Source organism: Mus musculus, chromosome 1 (genome assembly GCF_000001635.26).
Source record: "Mus musculus strain C57BL/6J chromosome 1, GRCm38.p6 C57BL/6J".
NCBI classification, from domain to species: Eukaryota; Metazoa; Chordata; class Mammalia; order Rodentia; family Muridae; genus Mus; species Mus musculus.
This window is the reverse complement of record NC_000067.6, coordinates 46923319-46931771: the sequence shown is the minus strand read 5'-3', so window position 1 is coordinate 46931771 and position 8453 is coordinate 46923319. Positions and strand designations below refer to the sequence as shown.

The 8453-nt window shown below is 36.3% G+C and overlaps 1 protein-coding gene across 1 annotated transcript in view; it reads left to right on the top strand.

The window, feature by feature from the left end:
* The first annotated feature begins 5995 nt into the window (after positions 1–5995).
* The window catches only part of Slc39a10 (solute carrier family 39 (zinc transporter), member 10), a 118233-nt gene continuing 115775 nt past the window's right edge, over positions 5996–8453 (top strand). Inside the window, exon 1 of the mRNA NM_001356417.1 lies at positions 5996–6070. The gene's annotated coding sequence lies outside the window, so the exon portion shown is untranslated. The remainder of the gene's footprint in view (positions 6071–8453) is intronic.

Sequence of the window (8453 nt, the reverse complement as noted above, 5' to 3'; positions counted from 1 at the left end):
TTTCTCTACTTCATGTTTACAGCTGAATCTGTGTTATTTCAGCTTCCTGTAGATAGAATCTGTATGTACTGTGTGGAAGCAGCATTTCTCAATAAAACGCCTATGGCCAATGAGCTCAGGCAGGACTAGAAGGTGGAACAACCAGGAAAAAGAGATAGGATTCTAGGATATAGTCAGGTATGGGAGATTTGCCATACATGACAATACTTAGAATAGAATAAATGGGGTAACTGAGTTACAAGCTAACAGGAATAAGCCACAGTTTTTGGCCTAAGCAATAATTCATAAATAACTCAGTTTCAGAGTCATTATTTTGGGGAACTTGGGTACAGGTAGAAAGCTAGGGGTTACAAATGGTACCAATCATGATAAGCATGTAATCCAAATTTAGCTAAAATTCTAAGCTTAGAGCCTGGGGAAATACTCACAGGTGGAGGATGATTTCCTAGCCAAGGAGTGAGAAACTGCAGAGGCTGACTATGTAAGTCCAGGCCTCTACAGTTGCCCTACCCCCAACCTCAGTAATGCATAATGACCAGCATTATAGGACAAACAGAGCTGCTCAAAACATAGAGAAACCATTTGACAGAGATAGAGCCTCTCCTGTGGATAAAACAAGAGATTCTAAAGATGCCAAAAGACAGATATTTTGGTAAACTACTGTAAATGATAAGAGACAAAAGTTAAAATTACAGTTAGATGAAATTGAGATTGAAGGATTAGTGGGCACAGGAGTATAGCTGTCTAGCAGCCATGGATGAACTGGGTATATCTGAAAGGGAGACTGAAAATGAAAAGGACCGGGTGTGAGAGAAAGTTGAAGCCAAGACAAAGTTTCTAATCAAGGCTCAAAGTTTAATTTTTAGCACTCTGTTTATACACAGAAAAAGCCCACAGACCACATCTTTTGTTTCACCTAGATTGAGTTACAAAACAAGCTCAATGGGCAGTCAACTCCTCAAAGCTCCTATAAAAAATTATAAATGTGATGAGACCAGATGACTCCAGCTAGGTTGTAAAAACCATCCTGGGTTTATTCAGCCTATTCAAGGAAAAAAGGACACAATTAGGAGCAAATGATACAACTAGCTGTCTTAAAGCTAACCAATATCTTAATTTGGGGGGAGTGCAAAAAAAAAAATAATGCCTCAAAACAGGAGGAAGCAATTTTAAGAGAACAAGATTCCTAAAAGGCAGGGTGAATGATTTTTAGTCATAGATAGATAGATAGATAGATAGATAGATAGATAGATAGATAGATAGATGGTCTTCTGAAGCCTCAGAGATCTACAGCATATGAGATTTTAAAAATGTTTGTAAATAAAAAGCTTTTGACAGTGAGACATGTCAGCTTCTGTCACTACCCCATTCTACTTCAAAGAAGATAATGAGCATCAAAAAAACCTTCATTTGGACTTTGCTTCAAAATGGCAAGCTATCCACTGAATAAGAAACTGCCCTTGCTTCAACTGCTGAAAATATGCTGTCCAAGCTATGGACAAGCAAAATGGAGGGAACTACTGAGCTTTGCCAAGACAAAGTAAGCATGTCCTTAATAATTCCTGCTTCATAAAAAGGTCTGTCAGATAAGTAGGCCAGAAGGCTGAAGATGATACTCCAACAACACAGAGAAATTTGGGGGGCGTATCCAGGAAGCCAGCTTTCTCTGTCATTCTTATAGTTTTAGAAGCTGCTTGCCTACACTTCCTGCATATTTAGGTATTATTTATTCCTTCAAAAGTCTCTGATAGAGTTAAAGACTAGATAGTTACAATCTCACATATAAGTTTCAGTTGGTTAGGATTTAAGACCATGTTTTTAATTTTTACAAAGTTGTTTTAGGTTGGTAATGCAAATTATGATATAAATTTGTTTAGGTAAAGAACTCTGAACTCACTAAGAATAGATAGATAGTAGAGCTTTCCAAATGTAAGGTTGCCAAATGCATATGGACTGGACATTGTAAATGTAATCGTACTTGATAGTTTTCATAATTGTTGTTATTATATATATTTTATTATTGTGAGAGAGTCTTTTACTGGACTAGAAGAGGAAAATGTAGATAGAATCTTTATGTGCAAGCATAACCTGTCAATGAAAAGCTTATGACCAATGAGCTGAGGCAGGATTGAAAGATGAGAGATCAGATTCTGAGAAATAGTCAGGCACTGGAGATTTGCCCTGAATGTTGCTGTGGACAGATGCATGAACCTGAGGAGAGATAACTAGCCATGTGGCAAGACAACGATTAGAATAAATGGGATAACTGAGTTACAAGCTAAAAGGAATGAGTCAAAGTTTTTGGCCTAGACATTTACTCATAATTCAGTCTCAGAGTTGTTATTACAGGGAACTTGAGCATGGGTGAAAAAGCCCACAGTTACAGCTTCCTGAGCCAGTTGCCTGCTGCCAGAATTCCCTGCCATTATGGAATCTCTCTGCACCATAAGTCCAAATAAACTCTTCTTACTTCTATGGTCATATTATTTTATCACAACCCAGAAAAGTAAATAATACATAAATAAAGGTGTCTGTAAAATCTATATAATAAATATGTGCTGTCTTGTCTCTTTACTCTCCACAACTTTGATTCAGTTAATTGCCTTCTTCCTTATTCCACCACTTTGATTAAGCTAATTGCCTTCTTCCTCATTCAGCTTTATAACACATCATTAATATTACTATGCGTCTTCCTGAAGACAAAATGATTACAACCTAAAAGACAAAATGTCTCTCTACAATATGCTACTTTCAAAGATTTTATACAGGTAATATTTGTGTGGTTTGGATGATCAGTGTCCTCCATAGTCTTGGGCTTTAGAATACTTGGTCCACAGTTGGTGGCTCTGGCTGGGTAGGCTTAGATATGGCCTTGTTGAAGAAAGTACTTCCCTTTATGCAAACTTTGAGAGTTTAGAGAGTTTGAAGCAACATTCCTATTTCTCTCTTTTGGCTTTCTGGCTCAAGATGCTAACTCACATTTTGCTGCCATGGATCCTGCCTTACAGACACCTATCCCTCTCCCAATTAAACACATTCTATAAGTTGACTTGGTGATGGTACTTTCACACAGAAACAGAAAAGTGATACAATGTCATTGAGAAAATAAGTGATGTTTATCACATCAGAAATTTTGTTGATATAAATAATATATATGTCAAGCAACACAATGGAAATAAAGCTAAAATTAGATTTACTTAGAGCTGATGAATTCCTAGTGCGGTGGGGTTTTTTTGTTGTTTTGTTTTGTTTTTGTTTTTGTTTTTTGGTAGATATCATTAACTCATTCAAATGTAAGGTTTTTAGCTACATGTGAAAGAAAATCTAACCAAATAGTTTAAATGATTAATTTCCAGGTCTATGTGTCTCAGGATGTTGGCTCTGGAGTATCACCACTTCTTTCTTTCCACTGGTACATGATATTGTTCACTCCTGGAACATTTCCCCTAACAGAAGTTAGAAGCAGCCTCAGCTTCCTGAATTATAATCTGACAAAGAACAGAGGATCTTGAAGTAGGTCCTGTGGATTAGTGAGAAATTTTCTCTTCTAAAACTTGAGCATTTGTCTTTTTAATTTCATTGTCCATAATTGGTTCCCATGCTTAACCCTGAGTCAATCCCATTAAGGGTGGAATGCAGTGTTGCTCATTACATCAAGATAGTCAAAGCTGTTCCCTGGAAGTAGACAGTGCAGCCTGATCTCACTGAAAAATGCAATACTTAATGAGGAGTAGAAAAAATGTTTATAGTAAGAAGGGGTTTCTCAAATATCAGCTAGAGACCCCACTTCTTCTGCACACAGCTTCCATGCTGTGCTCTTGTGCTGGCTCCATGTGCAAGGTTTCATTCCAGCTTTCCTTGGAATCTGATATGCACCTGACCAAGACTTGACATGGAGAGTTTTCATAGCTCTAATCATAAAACCCCAGCCCCTCCTTTCCACGACCAATTATTTCTGTGGCTAGTGAAACATCCCAAACATCCTCTAACTGGTTTGGTCTCACCTGGTGACAGACTCCCAGAAGTGGTCTTTAAAGGCAGTAACTAAGCAAGTGGGTTATCTACAAACCTAGACACTGAGCACATTTGTTCAGGAGAAAAGTAGCTCCATTTAGGAGATGCCAGAAAGGCACATAGCTTTAGCACAGTCCCAGGGATGAAAATGATAGGAAGAAATCTGAGCAAAATTAAAGACTTTTTTTGAAAGTCATCATGGTTAACTGACTGGTCAGATTTATGCTTTGCTAATTATGTTAACCTTATAATCTCTGAACTTCATTTTATGGAACACCAAAACACCTCTTTGGGGAGAAACATTATAGAAGAAAACAAAGCTTTTATCATAAGCCTAGATACCTAAAAAGATTAATTAAGCTTCTTCTAACCCAAGGGGTAAAGTGCCAAAGCATATATTATCACTTCCTCAAAATCTTTCAAGAACTGAAAGGAAGCCTAAGGCAGAAGGATTTTGAGTTTCAGATCATTCTTAGCTGCATTCCAACCCAGGGCTTTATGAGACATTTGTGTCAAAAAGCAAAGCCAAAAACAAAACAACAACATTTTGAAGGAAGTAACAGAACACCACAGAAGAATTTCACTTCACATGATCCATCTTCTTCTGATGTCTAACAGAATGTAGGGAACCCCTCCACCCTCTAGACTGTTAGGGTATTTACTGGAGAGAAGTTTTCAATTCTCAACAGTTGCTTTTCCATTAGGAAAAGAAATGTTGTGTGTTTTTTACAGAAGTCCAACCAAACCTCTGAAGAAAACTGGACAGGCAGGTCTTTGAATTCCTGCTCATATGATGCATACAGGTATCCAGCCATCTGACTGAATACTATTTAAATGAGAGGTAAATAAAGAAAGGATTTACCCTGTCTCTATAACCCTGAGAATAGATGGATTGAGGGTAACAGATTTTTTTTTCTTCAGTCACAGAAATTATACTGATTGTTTTCTGGATGGTCTCAATACTTAAATACTTAATACTACACAACTGTATTTTTAGATAAATTATTTTAAAAATAAAGTTAAAACAACAAAGAAATACAAAGAGCTGGGAAAGTATCACTTTCATGCATGCAGAAGGCTCTGGGTTCCACACCAAGCAGTGCCAGTATATAAAAGAAATTTCAGAGTTGGCCAAAGTTAGAGATGATTGAGGCATAAAAGAAAGAAAATGTTAAAGGCATTGGTGGAGGAGGAGGCTATTTGAATCTATAGTTAGTGCATCAACTCCACATGGCCTTCCCATTTCTCTATAGCTTTGTTTTGTGGAAATGGTTATCTCATTGTGTCCCTGTCCCTGTCACATGTGTATCTGTCACAGCGTGCAGGCTGCAATCACAAGGAAACAAACAACTGCACGAACTCAAAGCTGGAGACTTTGATAAGAGTTTCTTTGCACTTCATACAAAGATTTTTGACTTGGTGTTTTTCTAAGACAACTGAAACTTTCTCACTGAGTTTAAACAGGTGGATGTGAATACACTGAGGTGTCTCCTTGTCTTAAATGGATCTAGAGCGGGAAGACTGAGTCATTGTGAATGCTTATCAATAAAAATACATTGGGCTGTAGAATCTTACAGTTGACAGATTATTGATCTTTCTCTAAAAAGTAAAAGACCTGTGCCATCTGTTTATAAACCAGATGACTGATGCTGTGGAAAATCTTTCCCTTGGGAAATAGCCCTGCAGCCAACCAGAGAGAAGTCTAGGCACTTTTGAAGAGGCTTTGGTACAAGGAGCCAGCTCTTCACAGCTATTAGTTGGACAAAACAAAGACAGTTTCCTCTGGTCCCTATTTTAGTTTACTCTTTGAACTCCCAACAGTTTATTGTTATTGTTATTACTCTTGGTTTGGCACAGATTCTTTCAAAAATTATCTTGGTTCCCGTTTTTGAAGTCTTTTTCTTAGAAAAAAAAAAGGCTTGTTGACTATAGTTTTTAATGTGTTCCACCTCTAAGCCATCATTTATTGAAGGATGCAGCCTAGAGAGCATCATCAGTTCTGACCCCAGCTGCAGCCTGGATGTGAGGACACAGTAGCAGGACATGGAGATCTAAGGTAGGTACAACAGTATCTCAACATAAACACCACCGCTAGATGCAAGCCAGAGATGGAGTTTCGTATGCTGGGCGCACACAGCTCTCTCTATCAATACTATTTAATATAATTTAATTCTATCAGAACATCTCATATTTATCAATACAGTTCATCTTCATCAATACAACTCATCTCTATCAATTGTACTAATCTTTATCAGTAGCATTCATCTCTCTCTGTGATTCATTATTATAAGTACAGATCATCTCTATCAACATAACTCATGTCTATCAATACTAATTCTCTCTCTTGATACTGCTCATCTGCATCAATATAACACATCCCTATGGATAAGATTTATCTATTAATATATCTCAACACTATCAATTTAACACCTCTCTGTCAATCAACTTATCTCTGTTAACCTTAGTCCTCTCAGAAAGATTTTCTGTCTTATGCATAATACTCTGGGAATCATTTCCCATTGTCACCCAGTCATTTCTATGCAAATAGTCATCCATGGCCACTCATCACTAGAGGGCATTGTGCAGTGTTCCTTGACAGCAGTAACTAAATTGGCAGAATAACAGATCTGAATTATTTTTCAGCATTTTTTTTTATAGAATTGCAAGAATCTAAATCTGACCCTGAGACTCAGAACATAGCTTAGTAGAAGACTCTGGACTCTGGGTTCAGTCTCTAGCAGCACACACACACACACACACACACACACACACACACACACACACACGCACATATCAATAAATAATTCTTTTTTATGGAATTTCTTTTTTATGGAATTTATAGGTTTGGCTCTGTGAAATTTGTTTCTTGTTTGAGATTTTTCTCCTCAATGTATTTTCCTAGACCATAATTCAACAATTAATTGATTCTTCATTTAAGTTTTATTGTCCAAGTCTTGAATACAAACATTTACTTAGAGACCTTACAGACTGTGTGTGTGGCGCAGGGGAGGTGGTGGTGGTGGTAACACTGAGAATTGTGAACACATTGAATCAATGCTTCTGACTCTGAGAAATAAAGCTCAATACATCTAGGATGTCCATATGATAAGCAAGTATATGCACATATATTCAAATGCAGGTATACAAACATACACATACATATAAACATGGATAGGCCATGTGCATGTAATAGTATAAAAATGATCAACTAATGTTTTCATAAACATGAACTTTATTAAGGAATATGACAGTTATAAATAAAACTAATGTAAATGTATATTTATGAAAAGTTTTATTTTCTTGCAGATATGACATTAGTTTGGCCATTTTAATTTGTTGTATTCCCTTAGCCTTTATAATATTAAGTTTATAATACTAAATATTATACTCTAATATCTGTATTATCAATATGGCAGAAGCCTTTGAAAATCATAATTAGAACTTAAGACCTGAAAATCTGTAGTTAATAACTGATTAAAATGTACTATATGAAGTGAGGTTAACAAAATTAAAGACAGGTATATAGACAACGATACACATAAATTGATAGCTGGATTATGGATAACATCTAATAAAGTATTCCATACTAAATAGTTACCTAAAATTTTTAATATTAGGGCTGGGCATGTAGTTCAATAGTAGAATGGCTGTTTACCATTTGTAGAGGCATGGTTTCAACCCTCAGTGCTACTTTAAATTAAATTAAAAATTTTAAACTATGATATCAATCAATTTTCATGTAATATCTGAAGAGATGTTTTAATTTGCCTTTCAATTTCTGCTATGTTCATTCATCTACTCTTACAAGCATTAATTGATTTACTGGGAATTCAGTACTGGAAATGCAAGACAAATAGCATACTAAATTTGTGCCCAGAAAACTGTTAATCTATATTTTTTCAACATTTTTGAAGTGCATTTCACAGCCACAGAGAGGAGGGGGAGGAAGGGCAAAGATAGGAGAGAGATGAACTTCAGTAGTAGATGGTGATACAAGCTGCATGGCTTAGGGTCTCTCCCTCTGGCAGTCTCAGGCCATCATTGTACCCTTATATAAAACTGGATAAAAGTGATTTTATGTGAAAGAGATTTTTAAACTGTAAAATACTTTTTTTTTAATAGAATAGAGTTTATTTAGAGCATGGCGAGGGGAGTTAAGAGAGTAATAGCGGCAGAGAGAAAGGCAGAGAGAAGGGGAGAATAGAGAAGTAGAGGCCTGCCATGACCACGTGGAGAGAGGGGGGAAAGGAATGGGAAGAGAGGGGATATAAGAGAAAACAAGAGCATAAGAGGTAAAATACTTTTTAAATGTTTTTTTTAATCTTATAAATGTTTCCTGTGAGAATATCATTGTCTGTCTAAATAGAAATTTGACTCTATAACCATGTGTTTCTTTAAATTTTTTATTTCAAAATTCCAACAGTATGAATAAAACAAAT